Here is a 19,661-nt window from a genome sequence, read left to right as displayed (position 1 = left end):
TGCTATCATCGAATAAAAAATGAATTCCCAAGTTTATCAAGACATTTTACAGGAGAACTTAAGGCCATCTGTCCACCAGCTGAAGCTCAACAGAATATGGGTGTTGCAACAGGACAACGACCCAAAGCATAGAAGTAAATCAACAGAATGGCTTAAACAGAAGAAAATACGCCTTCTGATGTGGCCCAGTCAGAGTCCTGACCTCAACCCGATTGAGATGCTGTGGCATGACCTCACGAAAGCAATTCACACCAGACATCCCAAGAATATTGCTGAACGAAACAGTTCTGTAAAGAGGAATGGTCAAGAATTACTCCTGACCGTTGTGCACGTCTGATCTGCAACTACAGGAAACTTTTGGTTGAAGTTATTGCTGCCAAAGGAGGTTCAACCAGTTATTAAAGCCAAGGGTTCACATACTTTTTCCACCTGCACTGTGAATGTTTACATGGTGTGTTCAATAAAAACATGGTAACATTTAATTATTTGTGTGTTATTAGTTTAAGCAGACTGTGATTGTCTGTTGTTGTGACTTAGATGAAGATCAGATCATATTTTATGACAATTTTGTGCAGAAATCCATATCATTCCAAAGGGTTCACATACTTTTTCTTGCAACTGTATATACACACTGTATATAGTAAAATGTTACAAAGAGAGCTTGCAACTTTACACAAAAAACAAAAATGTATATGATTTAGAAAAAAAATCAAAATATGTGGTTTAGCCTTGAGCCCAGACCAGTTGATACCAGATCGAAGTACTTCTCACTATCATTAGTAATGCAAGGTAAATACAGCACCTTGATATAATGAAGACGTAGCACCTTGTGTAAATGATGTGTTTCCATCAAATCACCTACCTTTAGTTTTACTGAAACACATAAAAAAACAAAAACAAATCATGTACAAAATTCATGAAGATTCAGAAATAGTAAACAGTTCAACAATTTCAAACATGATCATAAACTATTAATATTTAAAAAAGTGGACAACCGCTTTAAAAGGGTTATCAAGCTATAATTTTTCCCCTTTGTCTGTGCTTCCCCTGCCATTCCCTGAAACTTACTAATGTACTTGCAGTACTTCTTCTGTCCCACTAGAGATCGAGAGAGTGGTCACATGACTCTGCCCTCTGTAGAGACTAGATTTCCTCTGACATCACGACCAGCCCTCTCATGATGCCCTCCCTCAGAATCTCTGCCCGATTGGTCGTGATATCAGACCCATGTGATCTTGGAATGCACTGGTCAAAGCTCATAATCTATAAGTGGGGTAGGCGGTGTGCACTGCTTGTCATATTGAGGTTACGTAGGAGGAAAAATAAGTAGGAAGCAGCAACGTAATGATGTAAGGTGTAGTGGGCGGCGTTTCTTGCAGCACACAGCACTATGGGAACTGTTGTGTCTGCAGCTCATTTATGCCCAGAACCGTGAAGTTCAGGAGATTGAAGTTGACACGCACACTATTATGTTCTGTAGGAGACTAGAAAAGGTTTACATATTTAAATTACATTTTTAGGATGCTGCAAAATCCCTTTAAGCTAGCCATATACATTAGATTAATGCTGTCTGAATTCATCGATTCTGATGAGTGCCCTAACTTTACTCTGATTGAGCTGTTGGAAAGAAAGTTAAGATCGTTGGCAGCACGGTGGCTCAGTAGTTAGCACTGGTGCTTTGCAGTGCTGGGGTCTTAGGATTGAATCCAACCAAGGACAACATCTGCATGGAGTTTGTATGTTCTCCCTGTGTTTGTGTGAATTTCCACTGGGTACTCTGGTTTCCTCCCACACTCCAAAGACATACTGATAGGGAACTTAGATTGTGAGCCGCTTTGGGGACAGTTTGATGCTAATGTCTGTAAAGCGCTGTGGAATATAGTTGCACTATATGTGCATAAAATAAATAAATTTAGCGATGACGTGATTAGGTGAGACCTAGCACAAGAAGAAACGGTGATGTCATAGCGACCTCCTGTACCATTCTACTACGTCATAAGCTCCAGGCCTACTGGCCTGAGGCCAATGAGGTGGAAAAACAAGGATGGGAGCCAGAGGTTCCCGAACCCAGCTGTAAACTGCCGCCTTCCCCAGAGGCAGGTTGGATGCTGCCTGAGGTAAGATGTTCACCTCACTTCTTGGCAGAAATGGTCCTGGCAATGTGCATGTTCACCTACTTAGGTAGAGCTGCAGCTGAAAGAACACTCCCCTTAAGCTGTGACAGGGAGATAGCTGCAGTAGAAAGGACATGCTCCTTCAGCTGCAATCCTGAAATAAATGTAGCAGAAGTACAGTATTGGAGCATTGAATAGGGAAAACTCTGAAAACATGTGAAGTACATTGCAGATTCTAACTGTAATTCTGTCCGTCTGTGCTCACTGCTGTTCCTTCACTCACTACTGTCCCTTCACTAACTGCAAGTACACACTCTGGGTGGCTCACCTGGTGCTTGGTCCAGCTCCCACAGTCTGTGTCTGCCCATGTGCTCCTGCATCTTCCCAGTGAACATGGCCTCTGGAGCCATGATGCAGAGGCCTCCATCCCTCTGCTTAGGGATAACATACACTATTGCCAACTCTTAAAGGACCAGCTTTCACCCTAATCTTTCTCAGACTAAGGGCTCATGCACACGACAGTATTTTGCGTTCAGTATACTGGACGTTTTTTGAGTTCAGTATGCGGAACATATACTGAACCATTCATTTCAATGGTTCAGCAAAAAAAACTGAAGTGTCTCCGTGTGCATTCCGTTTCAGTATTTCCGTATTTCCGTACCGTGAAAAGATAGAACATGTCCTATTCTTGTCCGCAAATCACGGTGCTTGGCTCCATTCAATTCAATGGGTTCGCAAAAAAAAACGGAACACATACGGAAATGCATCTGTATGTCTTCCGTATCCGTTCCGTTTTTGCTGAACCATCTATTGAAAATGTTATGCCCAGCCCAATTTTTTCTATGTAATTACTGTATACTGTATATGGCATACGGAAAAACGGAACGGAAAAACGGAAAGGAAACGGAAACACAACGGAAACAAAAAACGGAACAACGGATCCGTAAAAAACGGACCGCAAAACACAGAAAAAGCCATACTGTCGTGTGCATGAGGCCTAAGGCTAACTTCCTGTAGGTATATAAGCCTTCGGGAAGGTACCTAAGCAGTGCATGTTGAAGGTGAAGGTGCATGTTCTGCAGTTTGTCTGTCTAACCTCTGCCTATTTACTGGATTTGACTCCTTGCTGCCTGCCCTGACCTCTGGACTGATACAGTTTGCCAACCCCGATGGGTCAGCTGTCTACTCTAAGAGGTAGCTGCCTGCTGGTCCCCCTGCTGCAGAAACCAGATACCTGTACATTGGTGAAAGGGTAAAGATTAGGGGGGCAAATGTACTGATCCCCTAGGGGACAGAGGGGTAAAACTTAACATTTAATGTAGGCAATTCTAAAATAAATGGACACTAGAGGATGAGCCTCTGTAACATACAACATGAAAAACAGCCCTGGGGGCCTAGACTGAACACATACAATCAGTATGGGAAGGATGGTATAGATAAACAAACAAGAACGTTCTCACCCGGTTGTAGATGTAGATCAAGGGTTCTCTCAGAGGTTGTTGAGAATAGCACCCTTATAGGGTATATTAGGGATTCCGCCCCTACAGGGTCAGGCATCCGGACGGGGACGCCCCTTGCGGGGCAAGTTCCTCGTGTAGATAGGTAGGGCGTACTAGCCCCTGCCCCTTACTTAGGGTTGTCTAGGGTTAACCCACCCCGTCACCCTACTACGCAAAGGGGTATATACGCCTGGTACCTTCCAGTATGGTGATCCACTAACACAGGTCCGTCTCTATTCTCAACAACCTCTGAGAGAACCCTTGATCTACATCTACAACCGGGTGAGAACGTTCTTGTTTGTTTATCTATACCATCCTTCCCATACTGATTGTATGTGTTCAGTCTAGGCCCCCAGGGCTCTTTTTCATGTTGTATGTTACAGAGGCTCATCCTCTAGTGTCCATTTGTTTTAGAATTGCCTACATTAAATGTTAAGTTTTACCCCTCTGTCCCCTAGGGGATCAGTACATTTGCCACATTAATTTTTGGGAGTAAATAGGTCCGGTCGTCAAACCCGGCCTCTTTATGTTTCCTTAAAGACTAGGGGGGCACTTAGATAATGCCCTTAGGAGTAGCCCCACGCCAAATATGTTCCTTGATCAGTTAACGCACATCCGATTTCATAACACTGGCTTTGTTAGAAATAGATTGTTATGTACTATATGATTTCTGATTTTAAATATCAAAATTTCTACATCATTAATGGCATAACCCATTTATGTATATGACCAGTCTTAAGGGGTTGAGCTAGATTTAGAAATTATCTTCTATCCACGGGACATGGGATAACTAATTGATTGGATAACTAACTGCCTCCAATCTGGTTGGTTAGCAGGTCGATCATGAACCCTTTAGCTCTATTCATTCTCTATGGGACCCCTTTAATGTTTATAAGCAATAGGCCAGACCTAATCTAATTAGTCTAATCAAGATGACTGGATAAGTGTCCAATATAGGTGAGTTCTCACTTGTGAAGAGATTTGTAATATGCTTAATTGAAGATTATGCTAACGTTAGTGTACTTATAATCTTGATTTTAGTAATGACAGGAGGCGAGTATTTTGCATTAAACTCTCTTTACTTACTCCACATAGCAGTAAAGAAACAGTTAAAACAGTAACCAATCAAAATGCAATGGGAGGTATCGTATGCTCAGCCGTGAAACTCCTCCTCCTCTTTCGTACGCGACATCAGAAAAACTGGTCAAACATAAGTCAATGTCCCTCAAACCACGAACCACAGAGCGATTCCTTGTCCTGGAGCTGCACGTTATGAAGGAAAATCCGGAGTGAACTGTAACCGGTATCAAAAGGCCCTTTGCCCGCACCGAGATCTCCAGGAGACGAAGGCCGATCCACACGAAGAAACTCCCTGAATCCGAGCCGCTAACCCTGAGTATTTACACTGAAAAACAACGTGAAACGGGTTAGGAACCGAATCTGAACCTGCTTGCAGGAACGATCCACACATCACGACAGCAAATGACATCACAGTTAAATGAATCTTGCCTGCTAAAACGCAATACAGCCGAACCTCCAACCCGAAAGTGAAGGAAACCATATACTTACCCACAAGCACTTACCAAGGGTGGGAAAGAGGTGGGAAAATACTCGCCTCCTGTCATTACTAAAATCAAGATTATAAGTACACTAACGTTAGCATAATCTTCAATTTTACTACATGACAGGAGGCTTCATATTTTGCATTTTTAACGCTGATTCACAAGACACATAGCCGCCCCCGTGCTCGGGCGGAAGTAGAACGTCCGGAAGGTAGACTCCCTCGACCAGTCCGCTGAATGAAGGATGTCCGTTAGAGAAGCGCCCGCCGAGAAGGCCGATGAAGCAGCCGCCCCACGAACCGAATGTGCCCCAAAACAGGGGTCCACCCCCGCCAGAGACAGAAGCCACCGTATCCATCTGGCGAGTGTAGTAGTCGAGACGGGAACGTGAGGCCTAACGTAGGACACCAAAAGTTGTCCTGAGGCAGAGACCTGAAGCGCGGACGTGACCTCTACGTACCGACTGAGGGTAGAAATGACACAAAGTTGCGGTTCAGAGGCAAAGAAAGGATAAAAAACCGACGTAGAGTCAGACTTGGTACGTCTAGACCCCCGAAAGGTAACTCCCTCCGGAGAGACCGAAAAAGCGTCGACGTCGAAAGCCCGTACGTCCGAAACCCGACGGAAGGAAACGAGGCAAAGCAACAGAGTCAACTTGGCCAACAGCTGCCTCAGAGAGAGGTAGGTATTAGACGGCCAATCTCTCAGAAACTGAAGGACTAAATCCACATCCCAGAGACGAGAATATCTGGGACCCGGTGGTCTCTGCAACCGTATACCACGAAGTAGACGGCAAACCAGTGGATCCCTCCCGATTGGGATCCCCAGAGAGGGAACGTGAGCTGCCGAAATAGCGGAACGCACCACGTTGAGAGAACGATAGGAGCGACCCAAAGAGAACAAATGTGACAGAAAATTCAATATGGCGGTCACAGGTGCCGTAAATGGATCGAAGTCCCGTTCACTGCACCAAGAGGACCAGGAATCCCAAGCTGATAAGTAACATCTTCTAGTTCCAGGTGCCCAGGAGTTCCATATGAGGTCCCTAGCCGCCTGCGATAAGTCGCTGGTCTGCCAGGCTCCCCGGAAAGAGCCCAAGCCACCAGAAGGAGACGGCCCTCGAGTACCAGGGGGTGCGGATTCCCTTTCGGGTCCGTGAGGAGCATCGGGAAAGACGGTAGGAGCAACGGATCGATGTAGAAGAGCGCCAGGAGGTCCGGGAACCACGGTTGACCCCGCCAAAGTGGAGCGACGAGCAGGAGAGAAATGCGTTGATTCCTCAGGTATTGAATTGTCTGTGCAATCATGGTGAAGGGGGGAAAAACGTACGCTCCCTCGGCTGGCCACTGTTGGAGAAACGTGTCCGCCGCTAAACTCTCCGGATCCGGCAGCCAGCTGAAGTAGGCCGGAGTCTGCCTGTTGTTGCGGGAAGCGAACAGGTCCAGTCGGAAAGGGCCCCTCCTGACCGAGAGCCGTTGGAAGACCTGAGGATCCAGTCTCCAGTCGCTGCTGTCCCTCCAGTGACGCCAGAACCAGTCCGCCATCAGATTCGTTTCCCCCGGAAGATATTCCGCCATGAGCGAAATATTGCGGGGAAGGCAGAAATCGAAGATCTCCTTCGTCACCTCCGATAGTAGTCGGGACCGGGCTCCGCCCAGGCGGTTGATATAGCGGACCGCCGAGACGTTGTCCATCCGCAGGAGAATACAGCAGTGTGACCTGTCCTTCGCCAGACTGCGGATAGCGAAAGACCCCGCCAGCAGTTCCAGGCAGTTGATGTGGAGAAGACTCTCCTGAGAGGTCCAGGTGCCTCCTGTTGACCTGCCTCCGTCCGTCGCGCCCCAGCCCCAAAGGCTGGCGTCCGACTCCAAAACGACGTCGGGAGAGCTCCCGAAGATAGCTCGGCCGTTCCAAGCCTCCCTGCTGTCGAGCCACCATCTGAATTCCTCCCTGACCTCTTCCGATATCGTGATCGATTGATCGTAGGAAGGATTCCGGTGGAGAAAGGAGGTCTTCAGACGTTGCATCGCCCTGTAGTGGAGCGGTCCCGGGAATATGGCCTGAATGGAAGCGGACAGTAGACCTACAATCCGAGCCAGAGTACGGAGCGGGATGGAGAAGCAGCGGATGACTCTGCGTAGTTCCTTCTTGATAGCCGCGATAGCGTGCTGGACCTGGAGTCTATTTCGAAACCCAGAAACTGCACGGTCTGAGTCGGGGACAATTCCGACTTCAGGAAGTTCACCACGAACCCCAGTGAGGTCAGGAAATCCACGGTAAAGCGTGTGTGCTGAGTCAGTCCGGACCTGTCGTCGCAAAACAGAAGCAGATCGTCCAGGTATATAATGCAACGAATCCCTCGAGCACGAAGATGTGTGACCACAGGCTTCAGCAACTTGGTGAAACACCACGGGGCTGAACTGAGGCCGAAAGGGAGGCACGTGAACTGCCACGGAAGGCCTTGCCACAGGAATCTGAGGAAACGCCGGCAGGTCGAGTGGACCGGAACCGACAAGTACGCGTCCTTGAGGTCCAGTCTCGTGAACCAATCTCCGTCTCGAAGGAGGTCCCTCAGAAGGTGTATGCCCTCCATCTTGAAGTGCCTGTACCGAACGTAGGCGTTGAGCCTTCTTAAATTTATGACTGGTCGGAAATCCCCGGTCTTCTTCTTCACCAGGAAAATGTTGCTGAAAAAGCCCCCCTGATCGTGCGCGGGCTCCACCGCACCTTTGGAGTGGAGCTCTAGTAGCTCGTTCTCGATCAACCTGCCGTCCTCTGCGGAGCAGACGAAAGGGTGCGGCTGGATCGACTGGTCCGGAAGGTCCACGAAATCTATGACGTAGCCCCGCACCGTCTGGAGGATCCATGCGTCCGACGATATAGCTGCCCAGTTCTGAAAACAAAGGGAAATACGACCTGCTGTATGAGTGAGAAGGGGTACCTGCACCACGTGACGACTTACCGGTGGAGTTGAAGCGAGCCCTGCCCCGGGCACGTGATCCACGACCTCTGTCGGCACCTCTGGTGAAGGAGAAGGGCTGTCTATAGCCCGCTTCTGGGTAGAACGGTTGAGGTCTCTGAGAACTGGGGCCAGAAGGCAAGAATCGGCTGGCTGCTCGGCCCCTGTGGCGGCCAGCCCTGCCAAAAACACCCCTTTGGGGGTTGCCTCGGAAGACTCGCTTCATGGAGGTCTGCGCTTTGTTAAGCGACGTAAAGACATTCACATGCCTGTTGAGCTCCTTCAGAAAAGTCTCACCGAAGAGCTTGCCCTGTGCCAGTGGCCCTAGTTCTTTGGTGCCCAATTCCACCAATTTTCCGTCCAGACGGAGTAATGCTGCCTTCCTCCTCTCAGAAGAGAGGGCTACGTTGGCGTTGCCCACAAAACAGAAGCACCGTTGTGCCCATTCTCTAATGTCGTGAGCCCATTCACGAACCATATTAGCGTCGAACTCCTCCGATCGCGCTAGGGCATCATCCGCCAAGTACAAGATACGGGAAAGTGGTCCGATGGAGTCCAGCAACTTATCCTGTACGCCATGGAATGCCCTCTCAACCCCTTTGCGGGGGTCACGACCACCCCTAGACATAAAGGTGGTCATGATCTGGTCGAACTCCGGAGTTTGCGCCACGAAGTCGGGTAGCGAAGGGCGAGGGCACTCAGAGCGCAAACGGTTGCGAACCATTTTGTCCATAGGCTTGCGTAGCCATAGGTGCATAAACTTTGCGAGGTGATCCGGAGGCGTCCAGTCCCCTGAACGTGGGTGGCGGATGTTTCTCGGGTCGAAGAGACGTTGGCCGGAGGGGTCCAGGATGGTTTCCCCATCCTCCAGCGGTGGCGCCGGGTCGTCGGGTAGCTGGGCGGTTTCGAGAAAGGTGCCCCCTCGGTCACCGGAGAATGTGCCGTCATCCGAGCCCAAGGCGTCCTCCGGAGCGTCGGAGTCCGCAGCCTGCCACGAGTCCAGAATATTCATGATGGGAGATAGCTTATTCTCTTCGTCCGAGGAGTAGTGGTGTCCAGGCGAGGGAGCGGGAGGAGTCGGTTTGTCGCGCTTGGCGGGGACCTTGCCCCTGTCCGGGTTGGCGGAGCCCTTCTCGCCTTTCCAGTGGCGTTTTAGTGGCCGAGTGTCGGCACGAGCCTGTGACTCCGAAGCCTCGGAATCGTAGTCCTGGTGCTGGACCTCAGTGGGGTCATCTGGCCCACCAGCCGCCGTCATAATCCTGGAGAAAGCCTTCTCCATCGAGGCAGCAACTGCCTCATTAATCATGGCCTGAAGCTGTGCAGCGTTCTGGTCCATTGCCCAAAGCACACTTGGCACAGGGCAGGGCGGCCAGGACAGTATAAATATATATAGAGATGGTACCAGCAGTACCTATAACCCCAGCAGGGTGTATTGGGATTTCAGCCGCTGGGCAGCACCCAGGGAAAGAGGATGTATGTCTCACACCTCTGCAGCAGCAGCAAGATAGGGGCGACACCCCGGAGCCCAGGGAACGACCCTGCAGTGATGAGGCCTGGACAAACGGCCACTGAACTGGAGACCCCTGCCTGATCGCCTGACAGGCTTATCCGGTCCGAGCTGTGAAGGAGGAGAGAGACACAGTGAGGGCTCTGACACGGAGCGCAAACGCAAAAGTAAAAGGACAGGGTTGTCAGGAACTTACCACAGAGCCGAGCGCGGCGCAAATGGAATCCCGGATATCCAAGATGGCGGCCACAGATCTCGCGAGACGCGATCGCGACGGCCGCCGCAGACGCCTGCAGGAGAGAAGATCCCGCGAGCGGCAGCAGAGGTAGCGCGGCGAAAGCCCGCGAAGCGATGCGCAGACAGGGTGAACGTTACCCCAGGGAAGGGAAAAAAAGACCGACCACCAACACCGCCAAACGGGCGTGAGGTAAAGGTGACGGAGGGGGAAAGGCCAAACAGGAACGGGAGACCTGCTGAGGAAAAAATACTTCACCGGAGACACAAACCCCCCCAAATAGGGTATTAGACATTAAACACTTCCATAAGGGTAGAAAACAAAGCCCCCAAAATGGAAAGTACGTATCCCAAAACCTTATAAGGGAAGAGCCGAAAACTCTGACCTGTCTGCTTGATGGAGCAGTAAAGAAAGAGGAGGAGGAGTTTCACGGCTGAGCATACGATACCTCCCATTGCATTTTGATTGGTTACTGTTTTAACTGTTTCTTTACTGCTATGTGGAGTAAGTAAAGAGAGTTTAATGCAAAATATGAAGCCTCCTGTCATGTAGTAAAATCCAGAGTTTAGTGTATCCCACAGGGGGAGAAAGATGTCAATATTTACTGCTCAAATTATTGTAAAATGTCCAATATTATTAACACTTCACCAACGTAAATTCAAGTACGGTATATAGACGCAAGTAAAGGGAAATATGTTCATTAGATGAAATGTTCACTGAAGTGCTCATGCACACGACTGTGTGCCGGCCATGTCCATATTGCACCCTGCAAACAGCTTGAAATGGGTCCATAATCCGGAAGATATGGTGTGGTGTGGAATGGAGGCATGGATCAAAGCCCATTCAAGTAAATGGGTCTGCTATCAGAGACTGCGGGCACTCAGTGGGTGCCCATACATTGCAAACCGCAATTTGTGGTTCGCGGCAATGCCAAGGCTGGCCCACTGTCGTGTGCATGAGCCTTAAATATTACATAATAGACTATTTGAAATTTGAAGCTTCCATAGGTCTGCAAGAATCTGATTGTTTTACCATTCAATTAAAGAAGATTTAAGTGTATCAATAACTTACCAAAAAGTCATTTACAAATGTTTTAATTCTGCCATTTTGAAAGGATCAAGTCACAAAATTTGTACCCAAGGCCATTTTGCTCAAAAGGTTTGCTATTTTTTGTTCTTCTGGCTTCGCTAAGTGCTTTTTAAAACGTAGGCTGAGTTTGGCAAAAGGAGGTGTGGCCACCACAGCCCAACACATTTGCCAGGAAACTGCCATAAATTTCATTGTATGGAAATATAGGACAGCTCCTAGCACACACAGCACAGATGTGACAAATTTATTAAGAGGCATGCGTCTAATAATAAATTGGCTGCATCTTACTATGGCAGCTTTTTTCCCCCTTTGTTTTACTGGCATATGAAATGCCAGTCTTTAGTAAATGACCTCTGGTGTCTACATTTTACATCCTCTAATCTACCAATTGCAGGAGAATAATTTATCATTCCAGTTTACCCTTCTTTCCTAATGCTATGAATTTCTGTAAAATGTATTGTCATAATTTGCTTATATATATATATATATATATATATATATATTATTTTTTATCTACTGTATATCCATTTAAATTTTTACTCCTTTCACTGTAAGGTATGCAAAATGTGAAAGAATTTGTGGAAATTTTACACACAGACTTTGAAAAAAAAAAATCAATAAGCCAATTTTAGTTTCTCTCTATCAAAGTTGTTTCATACTTGTCCATTTTAAACCAGGGCTGCAATACTTTAATGGGATTGAGAGAGCTCTTTGAAATGTATGCCAATGATTCCTGTCATTTCATGGCAGCCCGGCCATGGTTCACTGAGCCCCCTCTTTCTCTCTTGTCAGCTCAGCTGAAGACAAGCATTTAGTTGCAAACTTTAAGCAGGTTGTGCAAAACAGAAATGATATGGCTGCCTCCCCTCCCGCACAATAATGTCACTCTGGGTCAATGTGAGAAGGTCAGGGTTCTCCTTGTAAAACTACATGATACCACTTGCCCATTTGAACAAGTTAACTGCTGAATGTGATCCCGGCAGACACAGACGATTCAACCTCTTTACAAGCTGCTTGTGTTTCATTCAGAACGAAGAAATTATATATAAATTTTTTAAGCGGTGCTGCGATCATGCTTTTTATTAGGACATTTCTCAACCCATTGTTGCAGGTAAGATATTTAGTTTATACTGTGTGACTTCAATGGGATTGCCGTGACCTTCAAGATTTTTTTTTGCTTAATTTTCCCCTGCTTCTATTGTAGAGGCCCAAGAGTGATGCCCATCTTTGAAGCTGACAGGACTTCAAGCAAGGCCATTGCCCTGATTTTTTCTGCCTTGTAGCACACAAAACTAAAATTGTATGTCAGGCTGAGATGTCGGGGAGCTGACAAGATGCCCCAGTGACATTTCAGCTGGAAAGAGCAAGTGTCTTGCAACCAAGTGGTCAAATATCAAATAATAGGTCAAGCAGGAAGGAGTTCAGTTTTAACCGCAGAGAGGCTACTGGTAACTTATTTGACAAGCTGTAGGCCGCTCTGTGCCTTGACAAAGTGATGTTCTGTTGGGTATCGCTCGACAGACTGTTCTTTATCGCCTTCAGAAGATGAGACATTTGACATTGATTAAACCTTTTAACCCTCAAAGGTTAAACACTGCTACTGGTTTCAAAGAACAAGATGAATTGTAATGTCCTGGAACAATAAGGAGTCTGTACCTCTGTAAAGAATGTTGTGTCACTATAGATACAGTATATATATATATATATATATATATATATATTGCTAATTTTATTAAGTCAAACAGAATACTATATTACTAATATATTTAATATTACCGTACTTTAAATTTGTATTGTATTTCATCACGTTTTATGCCTCCTTTTGACGTATACATTAGGAAAAAAAGGATATAAAAATGCAGCACTCCACATTCTTGTATCCTGCACAGTCCGGTAAACAAAGTATATGTACTTTTTTTTATACAATGGTTAAAAAAAGTATGTTTTTTTATTTTTGTTTCAATGGAACTCTGGTGAACAGATGACACTGTCAGTTTAAAGTTTTTTTTTTAAATATACGTTAAATGAATGGAAAAAAAACGCAATATGAACACAGCCTTATGCCTCATTTACACTTCAGTGTTTTGGTCAGTGATTTCCATCAGTGATTTTGAGCCAAAACCAAGTGCGGCTGTAAACACAGAAGAGGTGCAGATCCTTCCCTTATACCTTATGTCTGTGGAGGCTCCACACCTGCTTTTTGCTCACAATCACTGATGGAAATCACTAGCCAAAACACTGATGTGTGAATGAGGCTTTAGTCTGTTAGCAGGGGTGCTGTTGGACTGCTGGGTCCTACCACCTGCAGGCGCTGTGTTGCAGGGCAGTGGTTTGCCACATGGTGCTGCACCAAATTAAAAAACCCACTCGAAATCGGCAACATTGACGTGGTGAGTGGGCTTATGCATTTTGACCAAAATGTATACAAATAACCTCATCAACAGTTTATGAATTGTGCTGAGAAGTGATATAAATGATGCTGAGAAGCAATAGATCTATGCATAGCATGTGATTGTGTGATCCACAGCCCTGATTTATCATGCCTTCACTCCAGAATTCTGGCTTAAAAGAATGAGGCTTTTCATTGTGTAAAAAGTTGTTCTTTATCGGCAGAAGACTGCATAGGGGTAAAAACCTACTTGGTCTCAGTTTGGTTTCTGAGACTGAATGAACAGGTGAGCTGGTGCTGGAGCTGTTCACTGGTGCAGTTCTGCATGGTTGCTGTGGTGCTGTTCCTGTGGGCTGGCGTGGCCCAGTGAGAAGGGTGCTTAGTCTGATAGCTGGGGTGTTTTGGACTGCTGGGTTTCAGTACCTGGGGGAGCTATGTTGCTGCAGCAGTGGTTGCCAAGTAGTGCTGTGCCACATTAAAAAAAGTACCCACTCAAAAGAGGTAAGCTTGATGTGGTGAGTGGGCTTATGCATTTTAATGAAGATGTGCAAAAAAGGCCTCACATACAGTTTATGGATTGTGCTGAGAAGCGATATAAATGATTCTGAGAAGCAATAGATCAATGCTTAGCATGTGGATGTGTGATCCATGTCATTTCTTATTTTTTAAATTATAATGAAAAAATGCTGATCATTTGCAAAACAAACAATAAAGAGAAAATACATTTTAAAGGGGTTATTCTGGAAAAGATAATGATGCCCTATCCTCAGGATAGTTCATCATTATCACATTGGTGGGGGTCGGAGTCCCAGCACCCCGCCAATCAACTGTTTCAGGAAGCCGCTGAACTCACCAGAGCACTGTACTGCAGGTTTCTGGCAGGTTTCCAAGCATTGCATTGTACACTGTATAGAGGCAGTGCTTGGCATTTCAGCTCAGCCCCATTGACTTGAATAGGGCTAAGCTGCAACTAGGTCAGTACTTGCCTAGGAAGAGGCTGTGGTGCTCATGGGGTACCCAGCCTCTTCTAAGACCTGGGGGTCCCAGGTGTCGGAGCCCCGTAGATCTTATATTGATGATTTATCCTGAGGATAGGTCATAAATATATTTTCCAGGATAACAGCTTTAATTTCAAGTGAAATAGGATTTAAAATTTCAAGATATAGTAGACGATCTGAACTTGTGGTGTATAAAAAAAAAGGCTTGTCCATATTATAGACGTGTAAAACATCTGAGCCATGTAACACATCTTACAAGTGAGGTACATGCTGCAGGTTTCACCTTTGTCAATGCATTGGAATACATTGGAATGAAATGCTCTAAATTTATTATGAGGTTCATACCTCTTATTCTGGTGTATCTTTGAGTAGTTCAAGCACCAAAAAATCTAAATCTATGCCAACTATGAGATGTCATAGATTGGAGCTAAAATGTATCTGCTTTAGTAAACCTGGTTGACTATACCTGACACCCTCCTGATAAGCTCCGACTTTTGTAGCCACTTTTGAAAAGTGTTGAGAAGTGTAAAAGGTTCCAATGTACAGTGCTAATATGGCATGTGCAGTTTGTATTCCATAAAAGTGTGTCTTTCTCTGCCCCAATATTACCACCTCCTATACTGTTCTTTAGAGCAGCATGGCACAACCAGTGCAGTATATAGGCATAAAAACAAGGCAGGTGGCAGATTTCCCCCATAGTGCCCCCATATAAAATGCCCTTTCTTTGTTGCCTCAGTAGATGCCCCCATAGTGCACCCCAATAATGATCAAGTAAGAAGTGCCCCCACTATGGGGGTATCTACTGGGTCCACAAAGAAGGGATATTTTAAATGGGGGGCTCTATATAGAGGCATTTTATACTGGGACACACAATTGCGGAACGGATGCGGTAACCATTTAAAGTATTAAGGCAATGGTGCTGCTTGTAGCAACTGTACTTCTTATGACTCTACATCATGGTCCTCCTCTGTAGCAACATCACATGATGCCAAAGACATAGGACATACTGGCTACTTCCCCTTAACATTAAAAAATCCTATCACCCATTACATGCAGTCCATATTGTGGCTCCAGTAGTCTATTATTTTTCTTTTACAGCATAGGGGTTTCTACAGGAGGGACCTGAAGTCCTCCTCGCTGCTTGAGCTGCGATCAGCTGTAATCAGTGGTGATTAGAGATAAATGAATCAAAGCTGACAAAGTGGAATTCGATCTGAATTTCAGGAAAAATTTGATTCCGAATTTCATTGTGCTTCGTGGTAACGAATCACATTTTTTCCTAAAATGGCTGCTGCACATGTAAGGACATGGAGAAAGGTACTCTGGGAAGGCGGGATCACACATAACTCCATCTTAGATTCTACCATATACCAGCATACTTAGTGCAGGGAGAGACGTCTGTAGGCGCTAGGGACAGTGATAGCAAAGACTTGATTGTGGTGAAAAACTATTTATAAGTGCAGGGAAAGGATAAGGAGGAATCGTTCCACAGCATTTGTGTAGAACAGGGTTCAGTAGGGGAGGTTACAGACTGGGTAATAGGAACAATCCTATTAAACGTTGGTGCACTGACTAGGGATCCAAATTGCCATTATACAGCTCTGTAATTCCATCAAACCGTTCTTGTTATTGCAAGTGCTATTTGATACAGCCATTAACAGGGTTTATTAAAAGGAAATATTTCTAGAGTATGTCTTATTTGCCCTTGTGCGGTGTAGTTTTATGTTGTGAAGACCTTTTTGCCGTGTATTAGTGGCAAAAGAATAACATATTTGCCCTTCTGTGGTGCAGTGATATATTCTAAAGCCCTGTTTGCCGTGTATTAGTGGCGAAATAAAAATATATTTGCCGTTCAGCATTGCACTTATCTGTTGAAAAGCCTTTTGTGTTGTGTAAAATTAGAAAAAAATAAGGGTCTAATTGCCGTTCAGCAGTGCAGTGATATACTTTAAAGCCCTGTTTGGTGTGTATTAGTGGCGAAATAAAAATATATTTGCTGTTCAGCGTTGCTCTTATCTATTGAAAAGCCTTTTGTGTTGTGTAAATGTTGAAAAAAATCATGGCTTAATTGCCGTTCAGCGGTGCAGTGATATATTATAATGCCCTGTGTGCCGTGTATTAGTGGCGAAATTAAAATATATTCGCCGTTCTGCGTTGCACTTATCTATTCAAAAGCCTTTTGTGTTGTGTAAAAGTAGCAAAAAATAAGGGCCTAACTGCTGATTAGTGGTGCAGTGATATACTCTAAAACCCTGTTTCTATGTATTAGTGGCGAAATTAAAATATATTTGCATTTTAGAGTTGCACTTATCTGTTGAAAAGCCTTTTGTGTTGTGTAAAAGTAGAAAAGAAATTAGGGCCTAATTGTCGTTCAGCGGTGCAGTGATATACTCTAAAGCCCTGTTTGCTGTATATTAGTGGCGAAATAAAAATATATTCGCTGTTCAGCTTTGCACTTATCTGTTAAAAAGCCTTTTGTGTTGTGTAAAAGTTGAAAAACATAGGGCCTAATTGCCGTTCAGTGGTGTAGTGATATACTCTAAAGCCCTGTTTTCCATGTATCAGTGGCGAAATAAAAAATATTTGATCTAACATTTGGTAATTTGATATAACAGTATGTCAAACAGAGAAGTGCCAGGCACTGCCCAGGGGAGGTTCAGAGGCCTAAATGTTTTTGGAGCAGGTAGAGGTCGCAGCAGAGTAAGGGAGCGTGGCAGCACAGATCACAGCGAGAGGCCTGAGCTCCTGGTGTCATCTAGCGGTCGTGTCTTGACCAGCAATCCAGCGGTTCTTGAATGGTTGACTCGGTCATCCACTTCATCTTAAAGGGAGTCTGTCACCACAATTTGCCCTTATAGACCACTTACATAGCACTGTAGCATAACTATAGATCAGTCAAATGGTACCTTTGTCTTTTTGTTTGGATGTTCACCAGGGGCAAAAACTGAGTTTTATTCATATGTGCTATGTAAGTGGTCTATAAGGGCAAATTGTGGTGACAGACTCCCTTTAAATGACATCAGACACCCCCAGCCAAGAGTCGGTGGGTTCCTCTGACCTAATGCTTAGTTGGCATGCCCCGGGAGCAGGTCCTGTGCCCCCACCTATCCTGAACCTTCGTCTGTCATTTTCAGTTCCCTCACCGCAAAAAGTATTATATGCCGTAGGCTCAGCTCCACTTTTCAGCGAGGAAGAGCTACTAGAGGGCAGTCAGCAGCTACTGCCCATCCAAGATCTGGAGGAGACATCCGACACTTCCTTCGCTAGGCGGGCAAGTAGTGATGAGGAGACTGGCGTATGAGCTGGTGTTGCGAGAGGTCAGGCTCCTGACCTAGAGACTGTTGAGGAGGACAGTAACATGCAGCCAATACTCGATGATGATGATGTAGCTGATCACAGGGTAACCAAGGGTATTCATCATCATCGGGAGAAGAGGGTGGCAGCTTGCCTGTGAGCCAGCAAGTCACTAGCATTGGCGGGTGGCAGCAGTGGGAGGTCGGTAGCCAAACGTGCCTGGGGTGGACCACTCGCTTTGCAGTAGCCTACCTGCAGTAGGGTTCAAGGAGGTGCAGGGGTTCAAGGAGGAAGCCAAAGTAGCAGTCAGTCAGTGTGTAGTGTTGGGGGTAAAATCACCTACTCGGCGGTGTGGCAGTTTTTTTATTAAGGAGGTGGTGAACGTGGCCATATGTAGAATCTGCAGGCAGAAGGTGAAGTGTGACCACGGCCCTGCATCAACATATGCAGCATCGCCATAAAGTTGCCTGGAAGAACCGTGGCTCCGATGTGGTGGTCCAGCCTGCCACAGCAATCGCTTCATCACTCAATGGCACACACCCGGTTTCAGGCAGTCAAGGCTCCACCACCTCAGCCGAAGGTAGCTGTCTGTCGTTCCCATCATCTGCTGGTCCTGATACTCATGCTCCTCCTCCTAGTCACTCATTTCGTCAGCAATCGATCACCGAAGTGATTGCCAAGAGACAACAGTATGCGTGCACTCATCCAACGGTGCAGAAGCTGAATGTGCTCCTGTCCAAGTTGCTGGTGCTTTAGTCCCTCCCTTTCCAAGTGGTGGACTCTGCACCTTTCAGAGAACTGATGGAGAGTACCAAGCCGTAATTTCTTTGCCAAAAAAGGCAGTACCAGCCCTGCACACACATGTAGAACAGAAGGTGGGCCAGTCCTTGAGCCTGTCGGTGTCTGCCAAAGTGTACGGCAGCACCAACGTGTGGAGCTGTAACTACGGTCAGGGACAATACATGTCCTTTACGGCCCACTGGGTGAATGTGGTTCCTGCACAGCCACACCAGCAACTTGGCCAGGTGATGCCACTTCCGCCTCCATGTTGCCACACCGTTGGTCCAGTGACAATGTCCGCATTTGCCTCCTCATCCTCCACCGTGTCCTCAGCCTCCACTGTAGGGACAATTCACAGTGCCCCACCAGCATACCACATGTGCAGGGCACGGCAGTGTCACGCTGTTCTGCACCTCGTTTGCCTGGCCGAACGAAGTGAAACAGGGGAGGAACTGCTCCATGTCCTTCAGCAAGAAATCGAATCCTGGCTTTTTCTGCGACAAGGGAGAACGGGAAGAACATTGTGTCGGCGCTGCGTCAAGGAGGGCTGAGCCATGCGCCCTGCATGGCACAAGTGTTCAATCTGGTTGTCAGACATCCTAAAAATGGCCAGGAAACTTTGCATGCACTTCAGCCGCCACTTGTACACTGAAAAGCACACCCTCCTTGAGCTGCAGTGGCAGAACGCATCCCCCAACATAGGCTGATATGCTACGTTTCCACCCATTGGAATTCCACCCTCCATATGTTGGTCCGACTGTACGAACAGAGAAAGGCCATAAACTGTTTCCTGATGAACCAAACGGACAGGAGTACTCCCCTATGTAACTTCAATGTCAGCCAGTGGCAGCTCATACATGACACCTGCCATTTGCTCAGGCCCTTTGAGGAGGCCACGTTATTTGTCAGTCGCCTTGACTACGAGATGAACAATGTCATTCCACTGCTTCATGTCCTGGAACAGATGCTGGTAAATCTGGCTGGTCAGGGGACTGGAGACGTGGCGCCTAGATCTCACAGCCACATGAGCCCTCTGGGGGCTGAATTGGATGAGGAGGACATTGAAGCACAAGCAATGTGTAACAAAATTGGTGGTTTTTCTACACAAGTGACAGGAGAGGAGGAGCAGGCAGAGGAGCTACAGGGCGATGATAAAGACGACGCAGAGGACCCAGAAAAACCGTGGCAGTATGCAATGGAGATGGAGGCAGGGAGTCCCTCCGAGTCACTTGTGC

The sequence above is a fragment of the Bufo bufo genome, chromosome 2 (genome assembly GCF_905171765.1).
Source record: "Bufo bufo chromosome 2, aBufBuf1.1, whole genome shotgun sequence".
NCBI lineage: Eukaryota > Metazoa > Chordata > Amphibia > Anura > Bufonidae > Bufo > Bufo bufo.
The sequence above is the reverse complement of the archived record's forward strand: the minus strand, read 5'-3'. Positions refer to the sequence as shown.